Source organism: Diceros bicornis, chromosome 27 (assembly GCF_020826845.1).
Source record: "Diceros bicornis minor isolate mBicDic1 chromosome 27, mDicBic1.mat.cur, whole genome shotgun sequence".
NCBI lineage: Eukaryota > Metazoa > Chordata > Mammalia > Perissodactyla > Rhinocerotidae > Diceros > Diceros bicornis.
In genome coordinates, this window is record NC_080766.1 from 42,538,191 (window position 1) to 42,554,729 (window position 16,539).

Sequence of the window (16,539 nt, forward strand, 5' to 3'; positions counted from 1 at the left end):
CCGAGCCCGCTCCGCGAACTCGCGGGCAGCAGCTCGAGAGCGAGGGGCGTGGCGCGCGCCCAGGCCACGCCTCCAGCTGCATAGTCATAAGGCGGGAGCCCTGCCTGCTGGGGGCGGGGCCTGGCTGGGCGCGGGGCGGGGGCGGGGCCGGCCACCGCCCGCCTCCGCCTCGCTCTCCGCCCCCGACGCGCGGGCCCCGCCCCACGCCGCCGCGCCGCAGGGACGGGGCGGGGCCCGGGCCCGGCAGGCCCCGCCCCCTCTGTGAATATTGATGCGGCGCGCGTCGGCGTCGCCCTCCTCCCATTGAGCGAGGCTGTGTCGCGTGGCCCAGCGTCGGCGTGACGGTTGGACGCGGGCGCGGCACTGCGGGTCCCGATTGCTGCAGCCGCTTGTCAGTGTGATGAAGATTGGCACCCAGGTAAGCTGTCACTCAACCGCTCCGCCGCCGCCGCCGCTCCGCCGCCCCGTCCCTATCAATCACGCCGGCCCGCAGGCGCCGCGGCCGCCGCCCCGCCACCGCCGCCCGGGTCTCGGCGGGCCGCCGCCGCCCGGGAGGGCCGCGCCGGACCCGCCGCCCGAGGCAGGGGGCGGGGAGGGGGCGCGGGTGGGGGAGGGGAGCCGAGGCCGCGGGGAGGGGCGCTGTCCGCCGGGCCGGCGCGGGGGCGCGCCCCGCTTGTTTTTCAGTGTGGGTTGAGGGACGCGGAAATTTCTGGAAGGCGCCGCCGCCGCCACCGCGCGGGGCCCGCTGCTGAGGCGCGCGCTCCTAACTGTTCCTCTCGGAGCGCGGCGCGCGCCCCTGCGCGAGCGGGGGCGGGGCGGGCGCGGGGGCGCGCGGCGGGGGCGGGACCGGACTGAGGCGCGCGGGGGCGGGGGCGGGGCCGGGCTGCGGGGCGCGGGGGCGCGCGGGCGGGGGCGGGGCCGGGCTGCGGGGCGCGCGGGGGCGGGGGCGCGCGGGGCCCGCGGTTTGCGCCTCGGCCGCCGGGGGTGCTCGGCGGGTCGTGGGGCGGGAAGATGGCGGGCGGGCTGCAGGAGGGGGCGCGCCCGCCGCCGCCCCAGCCCCTCAGGCCGTGAGGGTCCCCGCCGGCGCCGCCGCGGCCGCCGGGGTCCGTGGGTGGGACAGGGGTCGCATGGGGCCCCTGAGGCGCCTTGGCGGGCGGGGGTGCGAGTAGACGGGCTGTGCCGCCTGCCCGCTCGGGCTGGGGTCGTTTTCCTGGGAGGAGTGAGGAGCGGATCGCCTGTGGTAAACGGCCGCCGTGAGGGGGACGAGGGGGGCGCGCTCGCTCGCTGGGATTCGCGTTCCTGTGGACAGAAGCGAGTCGCTTGAGAGACACCCGGAAAAGCCGAGTCTGCTGTGTTCCAGCCCGGTGGCTCCTGAGACGCAGCCGGTGGGGCTCTCCTTTGTGGTGCCTGACTCCCGGACTGGTCCTGGGCCGTGCTGCTGGAGGGACTCCGGGGAGGGGAGGGCACGAGTCAGGTAGTGGGGGCGGTGCCCCTGCGTAAGCACGGGAGCCTTCGGGAAATGGCTCGAGACTTGCTGCCGTCCAGGGCGTGTTTGCCGTGTGTAAGGGGGTTATAATGTAGTCGTTTAGGTCGTACGGATTCGATTTCTGCGAAAGCTGCTGGTGTTTCCTGAGGAAGTGAGGACTCTCCACTGGAGGGTGAATGAAACCCTCAGCTGTAGTTGGGTGTCGCTTTATGATTTTTCCCGACGTATTGAAAAAGGGAATATTGTTGGTGTAATACATCATACTTTAATAAAGTACATAATGTTTTATGTACTCTGAATATTGTAGGGCGGATGGCGGTGAGGTGCACAGGTGTCTGCGGTGCTGTGATTGGGGGTGCGCCCGTCTGCGTGTAGCTGCGCTCACCTGGAGGACGGCAGGCTTGCGGTGTTGACTGACACCCTGCCTTCTTCCCGCCGCGGTGGAGGGCCGCTTCCTGCTTCAGAGATCTCAAAGTGGGAGTTAGAGTTGTTGAAACGTGGCCGGTGGAATATGACTTGAAAGATTAACGTTCTAGGCTTCTGATTTAAGGGTCGGCAGGTTGCATGGTTAATGATTGTGGGTGCAAACCCCTTGCATTTTGCGGGATTCCTGGCCTCTAGTTTACATGCATTTGCATTTCTGTGTCAGTGTATCAAAAGACTAGGAAAGCGCTGCATATGAATAGTAGAAACGGAAAGGTGCTGCCTGTGACTAGTAACATTCCAGCTACAACTTTCATTTTTGTTGCAAATTGTTCTATTTGAAACTGTTTAGAAGAAAACCTGAAACTGCTTGACTGACGCCCCAGGGGACCCTTCCTGTGCTCCACCTGGCCGCCTCTTCAAAAGGTTTCTATCAAGTAGGATCAGGAAGAGAACCCAATGTGTTGAAATACGGTTATCAGAATATTGAACCAAACTGGTGGCAAAGTTCCTTACCTGTTTGTTATGAGCTCACTTAGTAACATATCGAGCACCAGCTCTAGTAATTTCTTTTGGGGTGGTGATGAGTAGGTCTTACAATTTGAGATTTCTATAGCAACTTGAATGCTCTGTGAAAATCTCTGTGGTTTCTGTTGGTGAAAAAGTCAGGTCTACTCCAGAATTGAATGTCTACCTTCATAATCGAATGAGCGCTAAATTTCAGCCAGAGGTTTTTGTAAATAAAGATGCGGTATTTTTCCTCATTCAGGTTCACAGAGACCAAGTTAAGAGCCTCTGCAGTAGAAGTCGCTTTACTCTCAGCAAGTCCATTAGTAGGAATGTGTAGGTGCCGTCTTTTGCATCCTCAAATGATGGTACTGATGGCAGAGGTGATGAGGAGCTCAAAGCTAGCGGTGGGGGTCCTGGGGGTGGTGGAGGGAGTGCTGTCCTACACCAGGCGTGAGGGCTTTGCTGTGATAGGTTACGTCTGTCTTGTACAGACCAAGAACCATGGGAAGTGGAGCTCCAGTATAGAAAACATTCAGTCTGGAAACTGTTAGAATAAACATTCAAGGGCCGAGGGGCATGGTCATTTGGTGGAAAGGCCTGGCTGCAAAGGCCATCAGATGAGCCACACCTGCCCCGTTGTCCTGCCCACCAGGGAGTGTGCAGAGTATCCGCCTCCTGCCGCCCTCAGCCGCCCGCCACCCCTGTTTGGATGTGTCCGCCCCCACCAGTCTAGTCACTGTTCCTGGGAAGTTGGCTCACAGACAGCCTCGTGCTGTCACAGCAAACATACTGTCTGACAAGGTTGTTCCAAACTCCGCTCGGAACGAGTTTTGGGGGACCTGGGAGGGGACAGAGCAGCTTCTTAATTCTATCTGGGATTCCTCGGGGGAAAGGTTCTACAGTTTCAAAATCTTGAAAACTACTGATCTACCAGGTTGGGAGACTGAAGGTCTGTGAGTTAGTAAAATTTCTGGATTCATTTTATTGTCTTGGGTCTTTCTTTAAATGATAGGATATGGTCATCCTGAAGGTCATCCAGCCACCAGCCCTGCCTTCCTCCCCTTAGGGTAAGCTGCTCAGCGTGCATGGATGGTGCTCCCGTCTGGGGGAGATGATTTCTGCTCAGGGTGACCCCATCACCCAGAAGGCGTGCATTATTTGGTGCAGCCTCTGGCCGAGTAGAGCCTGTGCAGGTCCAGCTGCGGGCTCGCTTGTTGGAAATGCTGCTCTTGTCTGCCGTGTGTGACTGCCGCTTATGGGACGATTGGCTGTTTTAGTCAGGTCTCAGGATGGCGGGGAGCAGGCTGACTTCAAGTTCAGGGGTTTAAGGTAACACAGGAATAAGGAAAATAGGGATCTAGTGGGATCCCAGTGACCCCCACAGTGCTGGGTCTTGGGGCTGAGGGAAGTGCCGTTGGGCTCTGGTGGGATCTGGCTGCCCACCGGAGTCTTGGCCTTCCCGCTCCCGTTAGACTGCTGCTCTCCACGTCTGCTGGTTCCGCACACTCTCGATGGCATGTCTCTCCTCTCCACAGCTTGGGCCCGCCTCTGCCCGCCTCATCCTCTGCCTCTTTCCCAAGCATACCCCAGACAGAGTGATGGAGCTCTTTGCCCACCACCCCACCTCCCAGGCGCTGGTTAGGGGCTGCCTGGTCCCTCGAGCTGTCCCCAGGGAGGGGTGGGCTCCTGCCATCTGCACAACTGCCCCCTTTCAGCAGGCTCTCCAGTGGGGTTGGGTCACTCAGAAGGGACTGAGGATTGGTAGGGACTGTGATTACAGTTTCCCGAACAGTCTGATCTGACTTTTGCAAAAATAATGCCTTCACGAGGGCTTGAGAATCTCTGAATATATGTTGTTATATGTTGTCTGAGACTTTTTATCAAGGTTTGTATTTTTTGGCATTAAAAAAATTAAGAATTTAGCTTTGCATTCTTCTAAATTCAGTTATGTGTTTATGCATACTTTTTGTAAAACAAACATTTGTTTCAGCAGAATTTATTGCAGCAGGTACCTCTGTGATCCTGGGGCGCAGGTTCTCACCCACATCACTGTTGACACTGGGGCCAGATGCTTCCGTGTTGTGGAGGCTGTCCTGTGCATCATAGGATTTTAGCAGCATTCCTGGTCCCTACCTACTAGGTGCCAGTGGGACCCCCATCCCCAGTTGTGACAACCAAAAATGTCTTCAGATATTGCCACATGTTCCCTAGGGGACAAAAATAACCCCTGGTTGAGAACTACTGATGTAGAACAGCATTTCCTGAAATGTATTGTGTGGAACCCAAGTTTAATTGGATATGCATACGTTTTTACATATTAGTTAAGCTATTTTGTGTTGCATTTTTAGTCAGGGTTATTATTCGTGTGTTCATGTGTTTACACAATCCACACGTTTCTCATTTTAAAAATTTATCTAAGATCTCCTCACACAATTCTGTGACCCTATTTTTTTCTGTATTATTTTAAGGCCTTGCCTGACGTTGCAGTGTCTTTTGGGCATTTGGGTTTTGATATTTCCTGTGTTTATTTTATCATTCTCTGGCTACCAAGCTTAGTGTTAGTCAGATGATGGGCCGTGGGCAGGAAGGATAGCGTGGCTGAGCCCCTTTCTGTGGTGCTCTGTCCCCCAGCACTCAGCAGTGCCCTAGGGAGAAAGATCGTCCACGTGAAAGCGCCCTCGCCTCGAAGGGTTGGGGTTCCTATTTTTCATAAAACATATTCATTGACCCTTAATAACAAATACTTCAAGTTTTGAGTGTCAGTTTTTAATGACGCCAATGATAGTCACGGTCTTAAAAACAAAGCTGTGATGTGAATTTAAATTCTACCAGCTGTAATAGACCATCAGCTGAGACAGATTCTAAAACCATTAAAATACCTTTGTTATTAGAGCTTTACTGTGTCTTTAGTGGACATATGTGGACCTTTGGCTTAGAAATACTTTTTTTGGACAGATTTTGTTTTAACAGGATTTAATATCTGTGATTTTATTTGAATATTAAACTTCAAGTGGTACCTCTCCAAACCCTGTTTGAAAAATAAAGTGATTTCTTGACGAATGTTGTCCTCAGAATGAGTTGTTGACTGAACCCCTCCCTGGGGTGGGGGCTGTGAAGCTGGGATGGAAGCCGGCGGGCAGAGGACTTGTGGTTCTGAGTGGTCGTCACCTGAAATGTCCCCCACACACAATGAGAGGTCACTCAACTGTGGTGACATGCAGTTAGTTCCTGAAAGGTATCTTGGAAAAGATTTCCTTTTTTTTGAATATAGAATTGTTTTTAAGATACATTCTTATTCCTTTTTTTTTTTTTCCAGTGGCAGATTGGCCCTGCACTAACATCTATTGCCAATCTTCCTTTTTTTCTTTTTTCTCCCCAAAGCCCCAGCACATAGTTGTGTATCATAGTTGTAGAGTTATAGCTCTTCTATATGGGATGCCACCTCAGCATGGCTTGATGAGCGGTGAGTAGGTCCATGCCCAGGATCCGAACCAGCCAACCCCAGGCCACTGAAGCAGAGCACGCGAACTTAACCACTACACCACCAGGCTGGCCCCCTGAATATAGAATTTTGACAGTTTTCTTGGATTTCTTTACAGCTTTCTTAGCTTTATTAATAAAGAGGTTTAGTTTGGAAAAGGGTCATCGATTAAATGTTTTTGGGAAAGATTAGTAACCAAAAAAACAACTAGAGGTAGAGTTTGCAAATGTCTCTTGACTTGCTGTTATTTCCATTCCTTTTCTGGCTTCATAACTGTCCCTCATATAGACACTAAAACTGAAATCAGCCTAGAATTTCCTGCATCTTCCTGTTAGAATTGATCGTGTTCATTAGGTAAAGCAGCTATGAGAGCAGCTGGGAAGTTGACCTGTTGGGAAGGTAAAGCCTTTGCTGGGATGGCAGCAAGCATATTTGTAGGGTAAATGAAAAATACAATAACAAGTGTTGGAGGGGATGTGAAGAAATGGGAACCCTCACACACTGCTGGTGGGAATGCAAACTGGTGCAGCCACTTAGAAAAACAGTATTGGGATTTCCCAAAAAATTAAAAACAGAAAAACCATGTGATCCAGCTATCCCACTACTAGGTATTTATCCAGAGAACATGAAATCAACAATTTAAAGAGCTTTGTGCACCTCTATATTCATCACAGCGTTATACACAATTGCCAAGATGTGGAAGCAACCCAAGTGCCCATCAATGGGTGAATGGATAAAGAAGATGTGGTATATGTATACAATGGAATACTACTCAGCCACAAAAAAGACAAAATTGTGCCATTTGCGACAACATGGGTGGACCTTGAGGGTATTATGCTAAGTGAAATAATTCAGAGAAAGACAAATGCCATATGATTTCACTCATGTGGAAGATAAACACATGGATAAGGAGAACAGATTAGTGGTTGCCACAGGAGGGGGTGGGGGAGGGTAAAAGGGATAAAAGGGCACACATACGTATGGTGATGGGTAAAAGTTAGACTATTGGTGAGGAACATGATGCAGCCTATACAGAAACTGATATATAATAATGTACACCTGAAATTTGTACAGTGTTATAAGCCAATATGACCTCAATAAAATAAATTAAAAAAATGCAAAAGACTTGATGTTAGAGAGCAAATTTTAGATGGGTTAAAAGAAGTATATAGTTTATATTGTTAAAATATGACATGTCTCTGGACAGGTATACTTTAGGCCAGCGGTTGGCAAACTACGTGTCAATGGGCCACCTCCCTCTGTGGCCTAGAGCCTTACATTCTGCATTTTAAAGGATCATGGAAAAAGAAAAAGAAGAATATGTGATAGAGACAGGTTGTGGCCTGCAAAGACTGAAATATTTATATCTGGCCCTTTACAGAGAAAGTTTGCTGACCCCACTCAGTTCTCAACTGAAAGAAATCAGAGTCTGTCTGGATCTAAATAGAATCAGATAGCAGAACTCTGTTGGGGAAATATGAATAGTAAAGGGGAAAGGTAGGACGTTGCCCTCGGTGGACTGTATGGACTTGCCGTGACTGGTGTGTGATGTCATCTCTGTAAAAATAGAGCCTATGCAAATGGCTCTTAAATCGTAATTAGAATCATAAAGGAAAACGTGAATAAAGACTAAAAGCTGAATCTAGAAATCTCTGCTTTAGTGACTAGTCGCCATCACCCCTTGGCACTATTGTTTTTCTCTTGTTGGCATCTGAGCGCTGGGAAACCCTGCTTTGCTGATGAAGTCAGTACATGGGGTTGAATTCTTTCCTCTGGGTGTCACCGCCTCGCCCAGAAGCAGTTGTGCTGAGACCCCAGATGCCGCCGGGAAAGCAAGGAGGGCTCCTTCAACAGGGACCTCTCCTGTGGGCTGTGCTTCCTGCCTCGGCAGGGTTCAGGAGCCCCCTGTGAATGGGCTGATGGTGAGCAGGCCCCGGGCTGAGCTGGTCAGTGCCTGCAGGATGGGCTGAGGAAAGGGGCAGGGCTCCAGTAGGGCTGGGGAAGGGCTGCCCTCACTGGTCTTTGGCTTATCTGGGCTTCTTTTTTCTTTCTAGAATCCCTCCCACCCTTTTTTTTTTGGTCTTCACATCTCTTTCAGCATTTCTTCTGTAAAAGGAATAAAAAAAGGAGACAATAATCTTCATACATCTGTGACAGTTGTTTTCTCGTGGACCTTTTCACTTGTCAGGACAATGTTTAGTTAACTTGCCTAAGAATGTACTTTACCTATTGTTTATTTAGATGTTTGTTTTTCTCTTTCAACTTTAATGTCAGTCAAGTATGTCCTAAGAATATAGCCTATAACTATTTTAAACTTTAAAGATATCTCAATTTTTATGTATGTTGTTTTTCCTTGTTTTAAAAGAATTATTCTATGTGAATTATGTTCCAAGTGGAGAATTCAGTTATTGAATTTGTTTGCGTGGAGTGGAATACGTATTGTGGAATCTTCCCAGTATCTCTGCCTTCAAAACTTAAAAGAATGTTTTTTCTTTTTCTTTTTGTTTTTTTTTTGTGTGTGAGGAGATCAGCCCTGTGCTAACATCTGCCAATCCTCCTCTTTTTTCTTTTTTTTTTTTTCGCTGAGGAAGACTGGCCCTGGGCTAACATCCGAGCCCATCTTCCTCCACTTTACATGGGACGCTGCCACAGCATGGCTTGCCAAGCAGTGCATCTGTGTGTGCCCAGGATCCGAACCAGCAAACCCTGGGCTGCTGCAGCGGGGCGTGAGCACTTAGCTGCCTGTGCCACGGGGCCGGCCCAAAAGAATGTTTTTCTAATGTAGTTTTCTTATATAATAAATAATATTGAAAGTCACGATTATAGTGGCAACAAAACATTTAAATGTTTTCACTTTTTAGCTATATTCCTGATAGGGTATCATTAAAATTATCTGAATTCTTGTCTAGGCTAATCAAAATAATCAGATGTTCAAAAGTATTGACCGTAAGATGCTATGCCAAGTTTGATATGGTCCCCCATTAAAAGGAGGCACCATAGTACTGTGTTGATGAACACGTAGGGTAGTAAATGTGTGTGTGTGTGTATATATGGTATTATACAGGTATATGGCATTAATTGGGAATGAAGCATTACAGCTAAGTGAACCCCACAGAGAACAAAGTTTAACCTTTAAATGCCTGGGAATTCATTTTAAGGATTTGAAAAAAATGCTCTCAAATGGTCCTAGATGTGTTTGCTGTCCCAGATTGTCGTGTACTCGCTACCAGCACTGAGCCTATAAAGATGAATAAGTCACAGTTGCTGCCACTAAAGAACGCAAATTCAAGTGTGGGAGTATAGAGAGCATAAGTGTACATGTCATGGAGGGAACGGGGATTGTCGCAGAGGTAGACTGGGCTATAGATGTCAGTGCTGATTTTAGATCATCTGAGAGTAACCAGGAGAAGACTGAAGAAGGGGTCTGTACCTCCCAGAGGACCAGAGGGGAAATGGAACAAAGGAAACATCATCATTTCAACATGGGGGAGTTAGAGAGAAAGAAGAGGGCAAGGAAGCCTGCTGGTATATTAAAAAACAAACAACTCATATAAGATGGCATGAACAAGCCTAAATATATCAGAAAGCACAATGTAAAGGAGTTAAATCTCTCAGGTGATTAAAAACTGCAGATTTAGTATAAAAACGAACTAAATGCAGTATATAAGTAACACATCTAAAACTAACACGAGAAGGTGTTGAGACCGAAATCTCTTATCAGTCCTAACAAAAAGAAAGCAGGTTTAGTAATAAAATGAAACTCAAGGTGAAAAGCATTAGAGGAATACTTCATACCTCTTAAAGGTACAGTTAATAATCATAAACTAACAATAAAACGTACAAATAGGCCGGCCCAGTGGCGCAAGTGGTTAAGTGCACGCACTCCTCTGCAGTGGCACAGCGTTCGCCAGTTCGGATCCCGGGCGCGCACCGACACACTGCTTGGCCAGCCATGCTGTGGCGGCATCCCATATAAAGTGGAGGAAGATGGGCACGGATGTTAGCCCAGAGCCAGTCTTCCTCCGCAAAAAAAAAACAACAAAAAACAAAAAACGTACAAATATATGAGATAAAGATTGATCAAAGTAGGAGAAGTTGACAGTTGTACACGTCGGGGGTCTTTGAATGTGACTCTCCGCAAACCGCACACCAAGTAGACGGAAAAGAAGAGAGGATGTGCAGCTGCAGTTCTCAGCCCGGCCCTGTGGATGTTTGGGGCCAGATCCTTCTTTGTCAGGGAGCCATCCTGTGCACTCTGTGATATTTGGCAGCGTCGCTGGTGTCTCCACACTAGATGCCAGTAGCTACCATTCTCCCTCGTGGTGATCACCAGAGATGTTTGCAGACATTGCTGAATGTCCCCTGGGGGCCCAAATCCTCTCCAGTTCAGAACCACTGATATAAAGGGTTTAAATAATATGGATACTGGATATTTATAGAAATTTGTGCCCAACAAACATAAAATATAGATTCTCTTCAATTACATGGAACATGTAACAAAAACTGGCCACATACTAGGCTGCAAAGAAAAATCCCAAGTTTCAAAAAGGAAATCGTATTGACCAGATTCTCAGACTACAATGCAACCTAGTTTGAACCTAAGAGTGAAAGGATAGCTAAAAATATCCACCTGAAGATGGTAAGACCCCTTCTTTATAATCTCTTGGGTTAAAGAAGAGATCAAAAACTATTTTCAGACTCTGTATAAATGAATGACAGAGGACTATATACCACAGCCCATGGGTTGGAGCAAAAACAGTTCTCAGGAGAAAGTGTATAGCGTTAAATGCATGTGTTAGAGAACGAGAAAAATAGATGAATTCAGCTTCAAATCAAGAAACCAGGAAAATAAAACTAACAAAGAAAATAGCCGCAAACTTTGCAAATCTGGTTAAGAAGAAATGAGAACACAATATTTACAAAAGGAACGTAACTACAGATATGAAGAGTTTACAAATAAGAACACGCCGTGTACAATTTGGTGGCAATACATTCGAAGAGCTGTGGATGGTATGCAGAAGACATAAATGATGAGAACTGACTTGGAGGTAGAAAAACTGTACCAACCAGCAACTTGAGATAAAATTGAGAAGGAAGTCAGAGTTCTCTCTTTAAAAAGGCACGAGGCATGGATGGGTGAGTTAGATCATACTTTTGTGGAACAGGTAATTCCTGTGTTGTGTAAATTGTGGGAACCATCCACTAAAGAAAAAATTATTGAGTGCCTGCTGTGTACCAGACCTTGTGATTGTGGCTGAGAATATAATGGTGAACAAGAACAGATAGGGTTCCTGCCTGCTGGGGAGTAGTAAAAACAACAGGTTAATTGAAGGCCCATCCAAATAACTGTAAACTCACAGCTGTAGTAAGGACTGTAAAGGGAGGCAGGTTTTGCTCTGAGATGTGGGGCAGAGGTCAGGGATAGCTCTCCTAAGATGGGGATATGATGAAATGTGGATGGGAGTGGGCAACGGGACGGATGTAGGAAGACCATTCCAGGGATGGGGTGGGGACAGAGGCTTTGGGGGAGGGAGACCATGGAGCTGTGAGGAATCTGGAAGGGCCCACTATGACTGCAGTGCAGAGAACAGAGGATGTGGGGTGTGGAGGGTGAGGGGAGGAGAGGTGAGAGCCCAGTCATGCTGGGCAGTCATTGGCTCTGTTAAGATTTATGATCTGTACCTTGTAGGCAGCTGGAATCCCGAGGGGATTGTCATGATCAGATCTAGGTTTCCAGAAGACCCCTTTAAAGACTTGGAAACATGCCCATGTCCACAGTAGGGGTTTGGTTATAAACTATGGTGAGTCTACAGCATAGAGGACTCTGCAGCTTTAAACGGGAATGAAGGTGATCGCAGCTCATCTGCTGGGAAGCATCTTTAGGATATAGTACATGAAAAAAGTAAGGCTCAGAACTGTGAGAAGAGTATGCACTTTTATCTAAGAAAGGCGTCTGAATATTTGCTTATGATAAAAAAGGAAGGTTAGACCCTAGACTGGTTATAATGGGGTTCCTTATTGGGGAGGGAGGCGACAGGTTCTGAGTTGGGTTTCTGAACGTATCTTCTGTAGCTTTGATTCATGGAACCACATGAATGTTCTATGTAGTTTTAAAATAAAATTAAATCAAAATGGGGGGTGGGGGGAATAGTACCTAAAAATTAAAAGCAAAATGAATCAAAAGAACCTAACTAGGAATTGAGTTGGTGGCTTAACTACACAGAGAAGAATTATATTCAAGTGACTTTAAAACAAATTGGATTGTACATCCTAGTGGGATAAATCCTAAAGACAAAGGAAGTACAAAGAAATCTTCAAAGATTTCTAGTACAGTTGTACACCACATTAACGCTGTTTTAGTCAACCACAGATCACATATATGATGGTGGTCCTATAAGATTAGTATCATATAGCTTAGGTGTGTAGTAGGCTATACCATCTAGGTTTGTGTAAGGACACTCTGATGTTCACACAACTATGAATCGTCTGACGCGTTTCTCAGAACATATCCCCGTCGTTAAGTGACACGTGACTATACTCATATTGTTAGTAATAATATTTGTATTGTTATTTTGAAACTAGATATTCTGAGTAAGAGAAAAGCTATACACATTTGAAATCAAAGCGGTTAAAGTACCCTCTAATCGCAAATTTGAATTGGTGATATCAGTGTTAACTTGTTTTGAAAAATTTTTAATAAGAAAATATTTCCTATCTCTGTCCATTGAAAAGACCTGGAAACAGTGACCAACTAGTAGCAGTGAGCACACATAGCCCCTAGATTGTGGTCTTTACATATCATTTCCCACTGTAAGGAATCAGAGCCCCTTGGATGAATGGCAAAGTCCAGGTTTGACACAGGAAATGAACAAGATGAGCCTGGAGTATCTCATTTTATCTGAAAGCAAGAAAGCCATCAAGGATTACTAGGGTTTGTTAAAGGCTCTAGGAGGTAACTGAAGGGGCTGGCATTGGCCCAAGATGGGATAATTTGGAACATCAAAAAATACATGCATATATATAAGATTGTATTTATTTAAAAAATGTTCAAACCCCTGAGATCATAATGTACTAAACACAGCCTCACTGGTCACTATTGGAGAACGCTAGGGAACCAGCATGTTATTCTGGAAATCGATAACCAGAGGGAAGAAGCAGGCCTTAAGAAACCCCATGATTGGGGCTGCAGTTTGTAGAATGGACTTGGGGGTGGCATCGGGGTTGGGAACAGTGGCCGTAGGAGAAGGATCCGGAGGCGTTGCTGGGAGGTCTGGGAATGGAGATGTGATGGGGATGCTGAACCGCCTCTTCAGTGAGGTGGTTGTTGCTGTAAACTTAGTAGTTAAATCAAAGCTAGATGACTCTTCTCCAAAGTGGAATTCTGGAAAATAATCTTCACAGTTGCAATTGGGGTCTTTGTTGCCCAGCATTTTAACCCTTACTTGCTCATGGGTAGTATCAAGAGTCCTTCACATACTATCAGTATATGTTTGCTGCGTCATATATTTCTTACACAGGTTGATCGGGCATGAAGGAGGATTTCCTTTCCTTTCCAGTAATTTGTGTTTCGGTATTTTGGAGATGCCTGACTTCCAGACCTTGACTATTACCAGGAGATGCCACTTCTACAAATAAGCATCAGGCCGTTGTTTTCTTTAGACTCTTATGTTTGCAGAGCAGAGTTACCCGTGGCTGCAGCTTTGAGCCTTATATCCTTGCCATGATTGAAAGTCTTTCACATTTACCAGATGGAGTGCCTTCTTCATCGATTCTCTTAAATAATGTTTCCCGTTTTGAATGACACCATAATTCATAGAGTGAACTGGTGAAATTAACATTTGGAGGCATCAAAGTTGTACAGATTGTCAAATACTGTCCTGATTTCTTTGTGAGTTCTACAGTTATCTTAGAAACACAGTTATTTTATTCTTAGAGATAATGTGTAGAAGAAATGGCAGGGCTTCAGAGCCAGACAGACTGACCTCACAAAGGTATTTAATCTCTTTCTACCACTTTCCTCATCAGTATGTATGAGGTATGTATCAGTATGAGGACAGTGTTATAAAGTGTCTACTAGAGCGTTCTGGTTACTACTAGTGTGAATCCAATTACACCATTAGTGGCATAAAACAACCATTTCATTATGCTCACGGATCTATGGGCCAGGAATTTGGAAAGGGTGTGGTAATGGCCCGTCTCTCCATCTTTGCTCCACGATGTTTGGGTCCTCAGCTAGGAAGATGTGGAGGCTGGGGGTGGCTTGATGGCTGAGGGCCGGAGTCTTCTGGGGGCACTTTCTCAAATCTGGCAGTTGATGCTGGCTGTCAGCTGGGACATGAGCTGGGGCTGTTGACCGGAGCACCTCCATGTGACTCTCCATGTGACCTGGCTTCCTCACAGCATGGAGGGGTGGCTTCCTCACGGTGTGGGGTCTTCCTGGTAGTTGGACTTCTTACATGGGGATGTGGGGCTCCAGAAGAGAGTGTCCCGGACAACAAGGCAGAAGCTGCCTCACCTTTATGACCCAGCCCTGGAGTCATACACCGTCATTTCCAATGCATTCTCGTGGTTCCAAGTAAGTCACTAGGTCAGCCCAGATTTAAGAGGCAGGGACAAAGACCCCATGGCTTGATGGGAGGAGTGTCAGAGAATGGGGATGTGTTTTGAAAGTGCCTCATGTAGATCTTGACGTATATAGTAGACACTCAGAAGGTATGTCCTGCACATTTCCCCTTCCCTTCCCTACCCTCACTAAGCCCCCTTGTGATGGTGACAGTGCAAAAGGAAGACTGGACCTCTGAGAACCAATTCTCTGTGCATTTCTGCATTAGTGTGGACTGTGTGAACAGGACTGTGACACAGAGCCGTGAGACGGTGTTCTTCCAAATCCCGAGAGTTTGTCCTTCGAGTGCTGCTGCTCTGCCCAGCCCAGGTCACCAGGCGTCACTGTGCCCGTGGTTAAAGGAGAGCACACGCTTGACCACACGTACCGTGTGCTTGGAGAGCAGCGCCCACCCCAGGTTCACAGCACTTTGTGCAGGAACTGGGTGAGTTCAGAGAGATTTTGTAAACACTTCAAAATTCCAAAGCTATGTGCATTTTTGGCACATTTTCTTCAAGCCCTGCCAAGTCTAATGTCTTATTTCTTCTGTTCTTTGGTATGTTTATCTGTTCTTGTGCCATTACCCACTTTCTGTTGTTACTGTGGCCTTGTAGGATATTTTGAAATTTGGTATTTCTTAAATCTTTTAAGTGTAATTTAGCTATTCATGGACTTTATTCTTTCATGTACATTTTAGAACAGGTTTTTTGAATTTCTCAGAAACAACAGGAGTCTTGATTGGGATTGCATCTACATGATTAATAGATAATGACGTGTACCGAGAAAACCAGTAGACTCTCCATAACCGTTAGAACTGAACGTGGGCCCAGCACAGTTGGCGGGTACAAGGTTAGTCTGCACAAACAGGAGGCATTTCTTATCCAGAAAGCATAATGACAATGAGATACTTTTGACAGTAGCAAGAAAAACCAGAAAATGTTTAGGAATTAATCCAACCATGAATACAGAAGACCTCTGCAGAGAAGACCGTCAAACTTAATAAAAGATGTAGGAGAGACCCCACGCTCTTGGATGGGGTGCCCTGGGACTGTAGAGATGTCTCTTCTCCAAAAATTCGTCCATAAATATGCTTTGAGCGTTGTTATAAAGTTGTTCCTCGACAGCAGGGCCCTTGTTTCATTTGCTGCGCCAGCCCCAGCATTGAGAACAGCCTGGCACAGAGAAGACCTTCAGGAAATGTTGTGGACTGAGCAAATGGCGCAGCCACGTGCCCAGCAGCTTGTGCCCCCTGCCTTTGCCCTCGGCAGGTACTGCGAGCAGCTCCTGGGTTTACCCATGGTGTTAATGGTTGATGCCGGGTGAGTGTCATTGATTTCACGTCCCCCTGTGGATGACGTGTAGGTCTGTTTCCATTTTTTATTAAGTGGATAAAAATCATCGTCAGCATCTAGCTTTTCTTGCCATGAGTTTTTAATGCCCTTTGAAATGAGGCCTTTGAGCACAGAAAAGATGATTTGAGGTTATTTTTAGATCAACATTCATTAAAGCTCAAAGTTATGGGCCTGTTTTTTTTCTCTACACTTTTATGTAGAATTTATAAATTTTATTATTCTCTTTAAATTTAGTAAATTTTAACCTTCACCTTTAAGATAGCCTTTGATCGACTCAAGATGATTAGACTAAATATACCATTTTTAATGATCAGTCCCATTTACAACCTAAATTCTGTTACACATTTTAAACCATAGTTTTAAGTTTAGTCGATTTAATTTTCTTTTTAAGCACCTTAAATGTTTGACCAAGCAAGTAAAACCTTCTCAAGTAGATCTAATCATTTAAAATTATACATATAGTAGTCCCCCCTTATCCGTGGGGGATACGTTCCAAGACCCCCGGTGGATGCCTGAAGTGTGGATAGTATGGAGCTCTATATATACTATGTTTTCTCCTGTATGTACACACCTATGATAAAGTTTAATTTATAAATTAGGCACAGGAAGAGATTAGCAACAATAACTAATAAAAAATAGAACAATTATAACAATATACTCTAATAAAAGTTACCGTACATCTTAG

General features: G+C 46.6%; 1 protein-coding gene across 4 annotated transcripts in view; it reads left to right on the plus strand.

Annotated features, from left to right (window-relative positions):
* The first annotated feature begins 294 nt into the window (after positions 1–294).
* The window catches only part of PKNOX1 (PBX/knotted 1 homeobox 1), a 55,514-nt gene continuing 39,269 nt past the window's right edge, over positions 295–16,539 (plus strand). For 2 of the 4 annotated variants that reach the window (XM_058523174.1, XM_058523172.1), the window contains exon 1: positions 295–418. The gene's annotated coding sequence lies outside the window, so the exon portion shown is untranslated. The remainder of the gene's footprint in view (positions 419–16,539) is intronic. The other 2 variants (XM_058523173.1, XM_058523171.1) reach the window with 2 other exon arrangements.